The sequence below is a fragment of the Peromyscus maniculatus genome, chromosome 16 (genome assembly GCF_049852395.1).
Source record: "Peromyscus maniculatus bairdii isolate BWxNUB_F1_BW_parent chromosome 16, HU_Pman_BW_mat_3.1, whole genome shotgun sequence".
Taxonomy (NCBI): domain Eukaryota; kingdom Metazoa; phylum Chordata; class Mammalia; order Rodentia; family Cricetidae; genus Peromyscus; species Peromyscus maniculatus.
The window spans coordinates 18308574-18324676 of record NC_134867.1 but is presented as its reverse complement, the minus strand read 5'-3'; positions in this window follow the sequence as shown (position 1 = coordinate 18324676).

Genomic DNA, 16103 nt, shown 5'->3' with positions numbered 1-16103 from the left:
TTTCATTTGTTGTTTTAATTTCATGGCATTCTAATTGTCAATTCTTGGGATATTTGGAGTGATTACCTTTCTGATTGCCTAATTAACAGATTCACATCTTCTTTGATTTATTTAAATCTTTTGCCTATTTGTAGAGTGTGTATGTATGCATACGAGTATGCATATGAATGTATAATATTCTCTCAAAAAATGACTTTTTTGCTGGTTCATACTAGACCAATATGGGGAAACAAATTACTACCTCCAAAAATCCCATATCTCCACATGTGCTGAAGTATTTCATATGTATAAAATGTGGAAATTATCAGCCTATTTATGGGGATCCCTGTAAGTGTTATGAATAATTGGCAGGGAAATGATCTGGGTGAGGTTAGGAAAGAAACCCAGGTCAGAACTACTTTAGCCAATGCTGGGTCAAAAACTTTTGGAGTCTGACCAAGCAGTTTATTTTTCCTACACACTTAAACACAGTAAAACATTGGGATGTCTTAACAATTATCACAACTAAGCTTCAGGCATGACTACATCCAAACTCCCTTGCAAAGTACATCTCTATAGCAAAGAAGCTATGACCTTCACCATAAGAGTGAGTCCCACTGACTGATAAACAGAGCTCAGGAATCTGGTGTAGCAGGAATCTTAGAGAGTCTTATTAATAAAATCAAACCCGGGGCCAGTTATTGGGGTGAATGCTGGATGGTCAAAGAGACAGAACAAGCCACAGCTAGCCTCACCTGGCCAACTTCTCAGCTGGTCTTGTTTCCTTAGACTGGAAACCTCTATATCCTCATATCCGAATGTCTCTCAGCTGAACTGTGCTGCTAGAAGTCTGAAATCTTAACCAGCCAAATGCTTAACCAGTCCAAACATTCTAGTTTCTGGTCCTCATACCTTATATATCTTCCTGTTTTCTACCACCACTCCCTGGGATCAAAGGCTCGCTTTCTGGATTAAAGGCATGTGTCACCATGCCTGGCCATTTCCAATATGGCCTTGAACTCACAGAGATCCAGAGGGATTTCTACCTTTGGAATGCTAGGATTAAAGGTGTGTGTGCCACCATTTTCTAGCCTAAGTATCTAGTGGTTGTCTGTTCTCTGACCCCAGATAAGTTTATTAGGGTACACAATATTTTGGGGAACACAATACCACCACAATCTGGGGCTAAGGAGGAAGGATGTGTAATAAGCATAAAGATGGGTCCTATTGACTGAGAATGCAAAATACATGGGACCTCTTTCATAAGAATGGGTTCTGTTCATTGAAAGACAAAGCTCAGCATAAGGGCCTAAATAATGCTCAGGATTTGGGGGGACTTGGATAAAGGCTGGCTCCATAGAATAGCAAAAGATCAGCAGATATTAATGAACATTTCCACTCACAGCCTTCTGCATGGAAAACAGGCAGACATACCCCTTCCACTGAAGAGAGAAAGCCTCAGTATTTAACAATTCTGGTTTCTTTGGTGCTTTCTCTAAGTTGTGCCTTCTACACTCATTTAAGAAGTAGAGCATAAAGCCGGGCGGTGGTGGCGCACGCCTTTAATCCCAGCACTCGGGAGGCAGAGGCAGGCGGATCTTTGTGAGTTCGAGGCCAGCCTGGGCTACCAAGTGAGTTCCAGGAAAGGCGCAAAGCTACACAGAGAAACCCTGTCTCGAAAAAAACCAAAAAAAAAAAAAAAAAAAAAGAAGTAGAGCATAAAGTTTCATTGTTTGGAACAGAAGAATTCCCCAAGTCTATACTGCCTCAGGAGTCTTACAGAACTCAAATCATCTTGGACCAAAGAGTGGTAGAAATCAATTGTTGCTATGCAGAGATTCTTTTTTTTTACAAAGAGAGAAAAGCCAAAAGGGAATTGGAAATCAAATAGGTTAAAAAGTCGAGCAGTGTTTATAGGTAGCTCTGGGACAGAGAACAACACAAGGGTCTTTTTGTCTACATTCCCTGACTTGTCAACACAGCTCACAGGAGTGTGGCACATCTTATCTCCCAGGTGGCTGCGCTGAATGGTGACAGCAATAGTCCCATGAGTTTATTTTATCCCAGCAAAACCAATGAAAGGTAAGGCTAGAACTTTTATCTCAAGAGTGTTCACAGAGGCCTGGAGGTGAATGGAGCGGAGCGGAGCTGGACCTCGGTGCTGCTAGGATGATGGGCTAGTAAGCAAGCAGGCATGACCTTGTCCAGTGAGGAAGACAGGTGTTTTCAGAGATATCTGCAGTGATCCTTTCAGTCTATAGTGGTTTACTCAAATGTGACTTTCCTTCCAATAATCACGGAATAACAGGCTCTACGTTCCCTTGACTTGAATTTGGGTATACATTTGCGATTGCCTCGGCCAAACTAAAACGGCCATAGAAGTGAAGTTACATGTGTTAGAATTCCTAGCCACTCCCCCATGACTGCCCATGTGCTGGCAAGATGCTTAGTCATCCCAGGGCCTTACATTCTACATAATCCCTGCACTGTGTGATCACGTAACTTGTGCACAGTGTGATCACGTAATCTATGTGCATGCATGGTGTAGCTACATAAGCCCATATGCACATGTGGGGGGGGGGAGGATCTATAAAAGCAGGTTCCACATATCCCTCCCCTCTCTTCCTGCCTGATCTTTCCATAGGCCTAATCACCCCCTATTGTTCCCTTCCTTTAATAAACTCTTATAGTGGGTTTTGTTGTACGGTGTGGCTTTTCTCGCATGGTAAACGGAGCCATTTAAAGAATAACAATATGAGTCAGCAGAATCAGAATAAAATGCATCCTGCCCAATGCTCTCTTGGCACCATCGTTCTCAGAACCACTCCAATCACGGTTAGGAACACTGAACACCGTATAGGAAGTCTTAAAGTATTTCCCCGTACATGGCCTATCATTACACAGTTAAAACTGAAAACCCTGTGGTGAAACATTGACAGACACCAATACAAGGGAAAATAGGGGCCGTAGTTCTCCTGATGTGATGCCCTAAGTACAGATGTCCCTTTTGGAGCTAGCTGTGGTGGTACACATGTAGAGTTTCACCGCTAAAGAGGCTAAGGCAGGAGGATTGTGAATATGAGGCCAGCCTAAACTACACAGCCAAAACAAACAAATATATAAATCAAGAAAAAATAACAAAAATCCTCATTGCTGGGATGGTTGTAATAATGATAACATAAGCTGGGCATGGTGGCGCATGCCTTTAATACCAGCACTCGGGAGGCAGAACCAGGAAAATCTCTGTGAGTTCGAGACCAGCCTGGTCTACATAGTGAGTTCCATGCCAGCCAGGGCTTCATCATAAGACCTTCTCACAAACAAAAGACACCAACACCAACACCAAAAAAGAAACTGAAAAAAAAAATTATGAAATCTAAGAGTACTTGTTTCCTGATGAACCTCTATCTCAGTCCTGCTTGATCCAGAAAGCCCCATCTCTCTCTCTCTCTCTCTCTCTCTCTCTCTCTCTCTCTCTCTCTCTCTCTCTCTCTCTCTCTCTCTCTCTCTCTCTCCAAACCCTGCCCTCTCAAACAATCTCCAACAAAGGGAAGGCACCCAAGGCCTAGTCCTGCATTCTTGGCGTCTGTGGACGCTCCTTCCCTGAAGTTGCCAGCAGCCCAGCCGAGTCCCCACCTAAAGTGCTCAGCTTTTGCTCATGCTTGAGCACAAACCCAGCTTGTGGCAGACACATCATCACCCCTTGCCTACAGACTATATAACCTCCCGGCTTTAGTTGAGGAGGATGGCTTCTCTGGCCTCAGTCTCTGGGACTAGAGTACCCACCTGGAAAATGCTTTGCTCAAATAAACCTGTTCTTTTACCTTTTTCAACTTGGCTTGGTCTTGCTTACTGGGTTGGCAGAGAGATCTATAATCAGGATACAGAAGCCTATCACCTGAGTTTATCAAGCAATGTTAATCAGACTTCCTTTACTTTCCATTCCCTTGTACAATTGTGTCAGATTATACTAATTTTCAGAGAAAATAAAACACAAATGGGTAACTTCTCACGAACAGAGGAAGTAGTATTGCAAAACGAAGTTCCATAATAGTAAGACAAGATGTCTCAGTAGATAAAGGCTCTTGCCACCAAGCCTGATGATCTGAGTTCAACCCCAGGCCCCACATGATGGAAGGAGAGAACAGACTCTAGCATCCTCTGACCTCCATATTCATACTGTAGCATTCACATGCACACACACACAGTAAATAAATAAATCTATAACAATATTGTTTTAAGTTCCACAGTAATTTTGCATGAACATTCTTGAAAAGCTCTGAGTAAGTTGAACTTTAGTTTTGAAGCCATATTTGCATTGTAATCTTGAGAAACTTCAAAAAAAAAAATAACACGCCGGGTGGTGGTGGTGCATGCCTTTAATCCCAGCACTCAGTGGGGCAGAGCCAGGTAGATCTCTGTGAGTTAAGGCCAGCCTGGTCTACAAAGCGAGTTCCAGGAAAGGCACAAAGCTACACAGAGAAATCCTGTCTCAAAAAGCAAAAAACAAAAACAAAAAAAAACCCACAATGCAAATTTTATCTGAAAAAATATTGTGCTTCACTTTATGTGTAGCATTATTGAAAAGCTAGATATTTAGTTAGAATAGATATGAAATAAATAAATGTGATCAAATTAAGAAGGTACTGACATTGCCCTTTGTTACCCACTATAACTTCCTGGTAAGATTATATTGCTACAGATACTATAGACTTTGGCTGCAGGACTTAGAGATATCAATCTCAAATGGACTGGGAAACCTCTTCCCTGCTGGCTAGCTTTCATACTGCTGAAAGGTGCTAAGTATGCTGTTGGGTGAGAAAGATATCAGTGATCTACCCAGCACTGTACCCTGCATGCTGGAATAGGTACCTTCCAAGTAAAATGTGTCTACTAGTGCAATGGTGGCATTGACTGTTAAGGGGTAATCATCCACTCTATGCTTGGATTTGAAGCCCGCTCCATAAGAGAGAATTTCATGCCTGATACTGGAATTCTGTTTAAAAGCCCTTGGCTGGGGAGATCATGGGCCCCAGAATATAACCTGCTATTATTATTCTGCTAAATGGTCTTGCTATCAAATTGCCTTTTAAATATTTATGTTTATACTCATAGAACTTGGTTACTCTCAACCTATGTCAGAGAAGCTTTATTTTTTATTTTATTTATTTTTTTAGTGGTTGGAGGATGTAAGTGGTCAAATTCTGAGATTAAGAGCCTGGGTGGTGAGCCCTAAAAGAAACATCTACATCGACCTCATCACCACCCAGGCCCAAGGAACATCACAGAAAAAGAGGTAGAAAGTAAGAGCTAAAGGACAGGGAGGAGTACGGAGAAATATCGCCTTCTGAACATGACAAGACTATCATACTCATGAACTCACAGTAGCTGTGGTTACTTGCACAAGACTAAACAAGATCAAGCCAGCCAAAATCCCAACATAGATGTGTTGTAGAATGTTAATTTAAGATGTGTTATGTTGGTTTATGCTGCAGAACATTTGTTTAATGATGCAAAGATATGTCGCATCCTTTTATGTTGGATTTGTTTAACTCTTTGAAGCCGTGTTACTTCGCCTGTCCAAAACACCTGATTGGTCTAATAAAGAGCTAAACGGTCAATAGCAAGGTAGGAGAAAGGATAGGCAGACTGGCAGGCAGAGAGAATGACTATGAGGAGAAATCTGGGAAGAGAGATCTAGGAGCAGAGAAGGAGTAAGAAAAGATGGGACCAGCCACCCAGCCACCCAGCCAGACATATAATAAGAAGGAAAGAAAAGATATAGAGAAATAGAGAAAAGTAAAAGCCTAGAGGCAAAAGATAGGATAATTTAAGAAAAGCTGGCTAGAAACAAGCCAAGCTATGGCCAGGCATTCATAAGAAAGAATAAGACTTCACATGTATTTATTTGAGAGCTGGGTGGCAGGCCCCCCAAAGAGTAAAGAGTAAGAACAACCAACAACATAGATGGGTTTGATGATCTCCAAGTCCTCACCGAGAAGCTATTGGCAGTAGATAGCAGTGTGGGGACTGAAAATCATTCTTTTTTGAGGGTGTGACCACTGGTAGGTTCCTATGCTCCACATCCATGCACATATGAATAATGAGAAAGAAAAGAAAGGCGAAGTGGGCACCTTTCGGAGGGCCCTGCCAAGGTATGCCACGAAGCAAACACGTCATGTGCAACAGAGTTAGTGTAAGAGGTTTACTGGGGAAGGGGGAGAGTGAAAGGCCGAATCAGAGTGGGGACCTGAGAGAGGCAGCCAGACAGGCAGAGAACAGGAAGAGCAGCAAGAGACAAGAAAGGCAAGAGAAACAAGAGGGAAAAGAAGAGGCAAGAGAGGAGCAAGGGGCAAGAAAGGGAAGAGAGGAAAGAAGAGGCAATGGGAGGAATAAGAGCCAAAAGAGACGAGCGAGAGCTGTGCTCTGGAGGACACTTCTAAGGGACGCATATGTCACACAGCTGGCGGTGGAAAGGCACCTGGTGACAGGTGATGACGTCACCGCTCTGGGGGCAGAGGCAGGCTGCTGCTGCTGCTGCAGAAACTGAGATTCCTCCCTTTTGTTTATTATAAAAAGGTGAGGACATAGGAAGGGGTAGCAGGTGAGGCAGGCATGGGGGCCCCATCTTCTCTAGACTGCTTCCTATTGTCTTGAAGCATCAGCATCTCTGGGGGACCTGAGAAAGCTGGAGTGCTGGCCAAATCCTGGGATATCTGGTTGTTTCACTCGCTATTCAGGCTCTGTGGGACCATCAGGAAAGTGTGGGTCTAGTTGAAGCAGCCTGTGAGGCTGGACCATTTGGGAGTAGCCATTTTCAAGCTTTCCTGGCTGCAGATTTTGAGAGGACCTGGCAGGATGCTGGCAGAGCAGAAGATAAAGTTAAGAAGTTTAGGGGGAAATTTTTTTTTAGGTCCTGGTAATTGAGGGAGGGATGTCCCAAGACCAGGGAAAGGTGGGGGAGATCCCACCCTCAGGAACGGGAAGTAGGTGGGGAAAGTTAGGCTGTTGATTGACAGTACTTCTCTGGAGTCCATTTAACCTGTTCCAGATGGATCCAAGTCAACTCCCTAGGGCTCACAAAAATTTTCTGAGTTTACAAAAAGAAATAAGTTTTAGACACATTAGCATTCCCACTGTTTGTAATTTCTACTGAAATCCACATTGTAAAGAAGGCAGTATACTCACACCTTTGGGTCACAGGGGTCCCCAAAATGATTCTGGTTAAAAGCATGAACACTCTTTTTTTTTTTTTTTTTTTTTTTTTGGTTTTCGAGACAGGGTTTCTCCGTGTAGCTTTGCGCCTTTCCTGGGACTCACTTGGTAGCCAAGGCTGGCCTCGAACTCACAGAGATCCGCCTGGCTCTGCCTCCCGAGTGCTGGGATTAAAGGGGTGCGCCACCACCTCCCGGCGAACACTCTTTTCTCTACCCAGAAGACTGAGTGTCTATAGATTAGACAGATGTTTTTAGCACAATAAGAAGCACCTTTCAATCTATAGTTAGAAAACAACCAAAGGAAATTTAAAATCTTGAGCTGATGATTATGATAATAGTAGTGGTACTCTGCCAGAGCCAGGCTAGTAGCTTATCATAATTCCATTGATTAATGTTAAGACTATGAACTTGTAGCATCTTAATACAAGAGCAGAATAGCAAGGGAAAGAAATCTAAAATGTTTTTTGGCTTTATATATACCCTAAATCACTTTTTTTCAAAATCACCACTTAAGCTTTTTCATCTTCAGACCTTTATAACTTGCATTTATGCATCTTAAAGCACCGTAGACCCTAAAACATTTTCTTAGATCCTCACAAATTTAGCTTTCATATCTTCACATAAAGTTTACACCTTTTTTCTATCTAATTATTTACCAGGAGACAGAGGTGGTTGATTATGGAGGGCAGTCATTGTAAATAGCGTTCCCTTCAATAAAGGAATGGTATGAAAAGTTACATTGGAATCTGTTCTGTGAGTTTCTCTCGTTTCCGAATCAGGTAACAAGGTAGATTGTGTCTAGACCTAGAAGTAACTCCAGGAGAGTGAGGCTTATGGCCTGAGTTTTACACATAAAGAGAATGGAGAAGGCCGCTGAAGCCTTGGTTGCTGCTCTTAAACTGACAAAGCTTTCATTAGCCTGGCCATCAGACACCATCAGAGTTCCAGGGTAGATTTTACCTGAATAAGCAGAAGTGCACACCAAATGGCTTCCTAATCTATTAAAAATGACGGAGACTTACTGACTATCTAGACAGCCACCCCAAGTTCTTCCGTGGTCATTAGGGGCAGAGGTCTCAGGCAGCATCAGTCTTGGGCTGCCAGGCCCAGAAGATCTGACACTTTTCCTGTGGAGTAGGAATTTGGAGTGGGGGATGGGGAGAGGACCAGCCTACTTGTCTAGGCAAAGCAGGGCAATTGATTCCCCAGTGTCCTGACTGCCCAGTGTCTTGGCAGCATTTGAATTGAAAGGCAGTTTGTTTGTTTTGTTTTGTTTTGTTTTGTTTTGTTTTTACCCGATGGCTGTCATTGCTACATTTGAAGTAAGCTCTGGGTGGAGGTTCTTCTGTGCCCATCCATCTTCTTCAGAGGAGACAGAGGTACTGCCAGGAGCTGGCATGTCTCTCTATCATGAAAAGTTTTTTTTTTTTAATTAAACACTTTAAATCCCACATTCTGCAGATCTTTGAAGCATTTGAGGACCATCTAGCTATTAGATATATCTAAACAGACAATATTTGCTTGTTTCTAGTTACTTGTTTTAAGCTTAACTTTGAAAACACATACAGAAGGCTAAGTAAGGCTTATCCCTGTCATCAAATATATTAGTACTTAGCACAACTACAATTAAAGAATTTGATCATTTATAAGATTTGACCATTAACTTGTGTTCCTTAACAGTCTACAATAAGTTAGCAGCTTTCATAAGACTAGGACTTTACATCCCATTCCTGTTTAAGGTGACTGACCATTGACCTGCATTTCTGAATTATCCTTAACAGTTTACAATAAGTTAGTAGCTTTTATAAGACTAGGACTTTATGTTCCATCCCTGTTAGGTTTAGCCCTAAAAATAAAGATTTTGAATTGAACCTCTTCTAGTACCAAAATAAGATTTTCTAATCATACATAATGGGTTCAGTAAAGAAACCAAAGCAGTTGTTCCGTGGGTGATGGAACAAGTTTGTTCTGAACTGCTAAGACTGTCTCCTAAGAAGGCAAGGAAAATTGACCAAAAGGCCCAACCCTTGGAAAATGACCTTCTCAGGGGACCAGACATTACATTATAGAACATTTTTCTTATTTATCAAATACCTTATTTATCTAACATATCTTGTCACTTATCCAAATTCCGTAGAAGTCTGGTATTGAACACTTGCAAAGACATAAGTACACAGGTATAAATCTCTAAATCAGCTTTTGTTAATCTGAATAGACCTTTATAATCTTAAATTTTTATCACCATATGGAGTACACTTTAAACTAGAGCTGAATCACATATACAGTATGTTGTAACAAATACAACCTTATACTTCTATCATTATACAAAGTCCGTACCAATCCAAAATATTTGAGACTTGTTGCTTCCTTAGTCTAAAAGGAAATACAATAAACACAGAGCTCATTCGAACTAAGAAGTTTTACGTGATATGTACACTTTAACTTTAGTAAAGATGGTTGCCAGCCATGTGGCCGCCGACATCCTGATGAGGTCACCAGCTAAGATGGAGGAGAGCCGCATGGTTACTGTTTAAAACATGTTTCCTAAACAGTAGTTAAATCTAAGTTACATGCACATATACACAGAGTTGAATCCAAGTGACATACATATGCACACAGCATTAAATCCAGGTTACATTCACACATATAGAGAGTTAAATACAAGTTACGTATGTACAAACACACACACACACACACACACACACACACACACACACACACACACCCGTATAAGCCTCTTTTATAAGTTTAAAGCTAAATTTTGTTACTAATAATACAGATTTTAAAACATACCCAGCCGGGCGGTGGTGGCGCACGCCTTTAATCCCAGCACTCGGGAGGCAGAGGTAGGTGGATCTCTGTGAGTTCGAGGCCAGCCTGGTCTACAGAGTGAGTTCCAGGAAAGGCGCAAAGCTACACAGAGAAACCCTGTCTCAAAAAACCAAAAAAAACAAAAAACCAAAAAACATACCCATTAAGTAATTTACAAATCCTAAGGCTTTACAGCATAATTTTGAGATATTATTATTTTTTGTGAAAACATAGCGCAAAGAAATTATAGAGATAAAAGATGTTTAGGAGTCGGGAAGTAGAGCCTTAGAGGTAAGAGACTTTGGAAGTGTAGCAGAGCAAGTTTAGGTATAAAATATTTGGGGACCCTTTGTCTGCAGCAGCAGTTGTTAACAATTTGTGAGAATCTGGAAATCAAGCTCACCAGTTTGGGCCATTGATTTGTACTGAGGCCAGGCTGTTGTAATCAAGTCTGACTCCATGGAGGAAGACAGCGTCATTAAGTGGAACACTGTGGGAGTGTGTGTGTTCCTATAAATTTCACGGTGAAGTTGTGAGTGAAAGCGAGCCGCAGGACCACAGGAGGAAACTGAGAGATAGCGTAGTGGGTCTGCAGGCTGGCTGCAAGGGGAGAGAACTCCAGGAAGGGGCAGAAGAGAAGGGAGGTGTCCCAGCCTGCTGGGAGAGGAGGTGTCCACGCGGGTGCAGCAGGCTGCAGGAGCCAGACAAGCACACGTGTGTCCATGTGGAAAGTAAGACAGGAAGAATCAGACTCTAAAATTTGGAATTAGATTCACTCACAGCCAAATGATCGGTACATACCTTACTGAGGGTTAAAGCAGCAGATACTGCAGGGGAGAGCCGGTGTGAGCTGAGCAAGACGAAGCTGGCCTCTCCGTCTCTGACTCCCACACTGCAACACACACATAGACAGGATATTTATGAAGTTTAGAGAGGGAGAGCAGAGAGAAAAAAGCAGGTCTTGAGCAAAGAAAAAGAGTGGAGAATCCTTTCTCCGTGACCTGACCACCTGGTCCAAGGTGTACTGAGGCCAGATTTGATTTGAAAGGAGTGGTCAGGGGTTCTCCAAAAGACATCCCAATGGGAGCAAGAAGGTGTATGACACCGTTCCCAAGGATGAGGCAGAGAGAAGGCCAGAACCTGAGAGCCTCAGGTGTCCCCAGGACTCAGAGGACAGAATAAAGCAGGCACAGGGTGTTCTGTGTGTCTTCCCACAAGAACAAGGGTCAAGGGCTAAGAGCCGGAGCGAGACACAGTTGCCTGGTAGCCAGACTTTGAGAAAAGCCAGAAGGCGAGGACTGTGCTTGGTAAAGGAAGCCTCACATCCAGGGGAATGGTCAGAGGTGAGTAGCTCTGGCCCAATTGCTGGCATTGAATGTAAAGGCAAAGCTGTCCGTCAGTGAACAAGAAAGCAGATCTATTGCAGGTGGAGTGGGTGGACAGGGTCCCATTGTAACCAGACCGGATGCCGGGAGCGTCTATCCAAGTCCCAACACCAATGTAATGATACATAAAAGAAAGGCGAAGTGGGTACCTGTCGGCGGGCCCTGCCAAGGTATGCCACAAAGCAAACATGCCATGCGCAACAGAGTTAGGGCAAGAGGTTTGTTGGGGGAGGAGAAGCCTCCCTGGTCAGAGTGGGGACATGAGAGAGGCAGGCAGGCAGGCAGAGAACAGGGAAGAGGGGCAAGAGACAAGAAAGGAAAGAGAAACAAGAGAGAAAGAGGAGGCAAGAGAGACAAGAGAGAGCGAGCTGTACTCTGGAGGACTTTTAAGGGGTGCATATGTAGCTGACGGTGGAAAGGCGCCTGGTGACAGGTGATGACGTAACTGCTTAGCGGGCAGAGGCAGGCTGCGGGTGCTGCGGGTGCTGCGGCTGAAACTGACCATATGAGCTGCGCTAACTGGTCTTAGTGGGTTACCAAGTGAAAAAGACGTGGGATTGGGAGGGGGTGTGTCAGTGGATTCTGGAAAGTGTTGAAGGGGGAGATACGATCATATTTCATTTATTTCATGCATGTATGGAATTCTCAAAGATAAAGACAAATTTTAATTAAAAAAGTAATAATTTTATCACATGTAGGGTTCAACATTCTTTCCCTAGGAGGATACATTCTAGAGGACAAGTTTTAGAAAATTCACTCTATGGGAAAGCATTCTAGAATTGCATTTCTGCTATTAACAAAAGCCATGAAAGGACAGATGGTTCTGAAAGAGACAGAGAAAGAAAGAAGAAGAACAAATGAAAAGGAAATTCCCAGGTGTTTTGCTAGGTGTCAACTATGGAGTTAGAGCAAGCACTTGAATATTGCAAAATACCATCAAAGTCACCCTTTCTGTGATTTAAAAGGTAATTTTAATATCTTAGAGTTCAATTTACAAGCTAGCTTTGGGGGAATCTAGCATTTTATATTATCCTACTCTACATTTAGTAGAATAATAGATAAGGTGATAAAAATAAAGTGAGTGGACCTGCTTTGTCTCTTTACCTAGCTAAGTGAATACTTGAAGTGTTGTAAGGGGAATTAGTGAGGAATTAAGGGCATCATTTAGTAGAAAAGTCTATCTTTTTGTTATTTGTATTTATTTTTGTTTCTTTGGGTTTTTTGTTTGTTTGCTTTTGATGTAATTGGGTTTTTTAATAACCCTGGTCACTGCAGCTGGGGAAGCTGGAGCCTAGTGGAGACCAGCAGCATCCCACATAACAAAGGAAATTCCAAAAGGGGAGGGGCTTCAGAGTTTAACAGACTGATGAAGGTACCAGACACCCTTCTTTGTGGCTGATAAGTGTTAAGAGCTTGATAACTTAAGGAAGATATTAGATAGGATACAAGGTATGGCTGATCTCCTCCAAGGGGATCCCTTTGTTTATATATAAAAGAAGTTCTTTAAGGCAGGTGTCCTGGTGCCTGCCTTTAATCCCAGGCAGAAGCAGGCAGATCTCTATGAGTTGGAGGCCAATCTGATATATAGAGTTCCAGGACAATCAGAGATACATAGTGAGACACACACACACACACACACACACACACACACACACACACACACACACGTACTTTAAAAAAAAAACAGCAACAAAGAAACAGCTATGGAATTAGGGGTGGAGGGAGGTTCTCAAGGGATCTATGGGAATCAGCTTCAGCTCTGACTACTTACAATTGAAACTGGGCCATCACAGAAACTAAAGTCAGGCCTTTTCCTGTTTATCCTGTAGTCACCCATCAAGAGGACGATATCCACATGAGGCTTGTGGTGTGCTGGCCTAAGTGACTTGAGTTAACAGACGGATTAGAAAAGGACCTTAGAGATTACAAGGATAAGTTGGTCTCGGCAAGGCCTGATGAGTCAGCTGATGCAGCACCGAGAATTGATAATGTGATCGATGGGGAGCACAGCAGTCTATCAGGCTTTTGGTACTTTGGCACCAATATGTTAGGTGTGCAGTGAAAAGCCAGATGGAGTGGTGGTTCACTATAGACAGTTACTGGAACATTTGTATAACATGAAGTTGTTTTTATGACAAGAAAGATAAGCTTTGCAGTATATTAAGAAAGATAAAACACTCATAGCTAGTCATGTCAGCCATCTGAATTAAGAAGTGGGACTTTTTTTAGTTATCCAACATCTTGACCTTCTTATGCCTGGGCAGTCTGCCAGTGGTATGTTTTGATGTGACCCAGGAATCTCATCTTCTACTAAGAAGGTCGCACACTTTCTCCAGGTGACTCATAACAGCTGGATAATATGACCCATGAACTGTTCATTGGATGTTCCTGCCATGACTAATCCTAAAGTGAATAACGCAGCAAAGGGAGGAGCTAAGAAAGTTTCTCGGCAATGGCAGTGTCAGCTGATATAACAGTCTGGCATGGAGGTGATGGTACCAACACTGGCAGTCTTCCGTGCCCAGTGTAAAGCAACACTATAACCAGACTCTTCACAAGAAGGTACTCCACTAGATTCCCTTATGTAAGTCGTCTCCTGTCAGCTTGATGGGACTTGGAATCCTTGGGAGATATAGCTCTTATAGCATCTATAAGGGCATTTCTGGAGAGGATTAACTGAGGAGGAGAGATCCATCTTCAGTGTAGACGATATCATCTCACGTGCCAAGGACACAGGCTAAAAATAACAAAAAGGGAAAAGGAGAAGGCCAGATAAACACCATCAATCATTTTTCTCTACTTTCTGACTACAGGTGCTACATGGTCATCAGCTGCCTCGCTCTCTGGCTGCCACCCTTTTCTGGCCACAATGAACTGTACCCCCTCACACTAGGAGCCAAGACAAATCCTTTCTCCTTTAAATTGCTTCCGTTGGGTATTTCGTGACAGCTCTCAGAGAAGTAACTAATACAGGAAATTGGTAGCAAGAAGTGGCATTGTTGGTCTAAGAAACCTGACCATGAGGTTCTTCACTCTTCTGAACTGGTTTACAAGTGGAATGTTGAAGAGATTGGAAGTCTGGACTAAAGAAGCTGCAGAATGCTGTAAATAGAGCTTAACAGCCACTCTCGTGGGAATCTGAAAGCCAACAGAAATATGTACAGTCAAGTCTGAGCTTAGGCTTCAGAAAGGAAAAAGACTTCCTGGGAATCGAAATAGAGGCCATTCTTATTATAGTCATGGGAAGAATCGATCTGTGTTTTGTTTGTGTCCTGGAAATTTTAGTGAGGCTAAATCTGAAAGTAATAAGGTAAGCCATTTAGCAGAGGCAATCTCCAGACAGCATAACATTCAGGGTTGGTCATGAATGCAAATATAAAATGGACAGAGTGAAAATAAGAGAGCCATGGATTTGGTTCATTGGGCAAGAAGACTTGTTGTGCAGACATGAGGATCTGAGTTCAAATTCCCAGAGTCCATTAAAAAAAAAAAAAGCAGTGTGGTTAGAAGAAGCTAGGGGCGGGGCGGTGGTGGCGCACGCCTTTAATCCCAGCACTCGGGAGGCAGAGCCAGGCGGATCTCTGTGAGTTCGAGGCCAGCCTGGTCTACCAAGTGAGTTCCAGGAAAGGTGCAAAGCTACACAGAGAAACCCTGTCTCGAAAAACTGAAAAAAAAAAAAAAAAAAAAAAAGAAGCTAGGATTTACCACTCTACGCCCAATTTCAATGTGTGCAAAGAAGACTCTAAGATTTACCACCCTATCTCACAGATAATGATATAAAGAAAAATTTCACCTGGATAGCAGTACTTTGGTTCTATGTTGTCATGAGCCATAAAACATTTGAGAATTTTTTCAGCCTCCTTGCAAGCTAATGAGCTAACCTGCTAGAGATTCATAGCTGCTGGCAGAAGACTGAGGGTTGGGGCAGGAGAGTCAGTATCTGCTGCTCACAGCACAGCAAGCAGCATGAGCATCAGCACATGTGTGTCAGGTTCTTTGCCCCTAGCCTCATGCAGAATATTTAAGAAGCTCAAATGATATAGTTAGACATAATGGCCTATATTGCAAAAGAGGAACCCAGTGCCAAGGGCCAACACTTGTGAAAGAAGCAGGAAACAGGCCACAGTCTCTTTCCTCTCTTAGTGACAGGTTACATGATAAGCATGGTGTGGTCACCTTGACCTATTAGTTATACATGTCTATCTACAAACACTGAACATTCTCAGGAAATAGATAAGACTTGCAGTCTGGTGGACAAGGCAAAAAACTATGCAAGACTCAAAGCTGACACAGGCCTGCTTCTTATAGTAATCCAGCCCTAAATGTTGTTTGTAGAACTCGAATTTTCACATGAATATGTAACTATTAATCACTTTGATAAATCTGGCTGGCACAACTTCATTCTACTTATTTTATATAGGACTTAGTTAAGGCACTGTTTTAGTTAGGGTTTCTATTGCTGTGAAGAGACATCATGACCACAGCAACTCTTAAAAGGTGGTGGGGATGTCCTTCTGTATGCTGTGAATATATGTTGCTCTGATTGCTTGATAAATAAAGCTGCTTGGCCAATGGTGAGGCAGAATAAAGTTAGGCGGAACATTCTAACTGGAGACATAGGAGAGAAGAAAGAGAGCTGAGGAGATTCTGCTAGCCGCTGCCAGGAGGAGCAAGATGACAAGACAGACCTGAGAAAAGGTATCAAGCCACG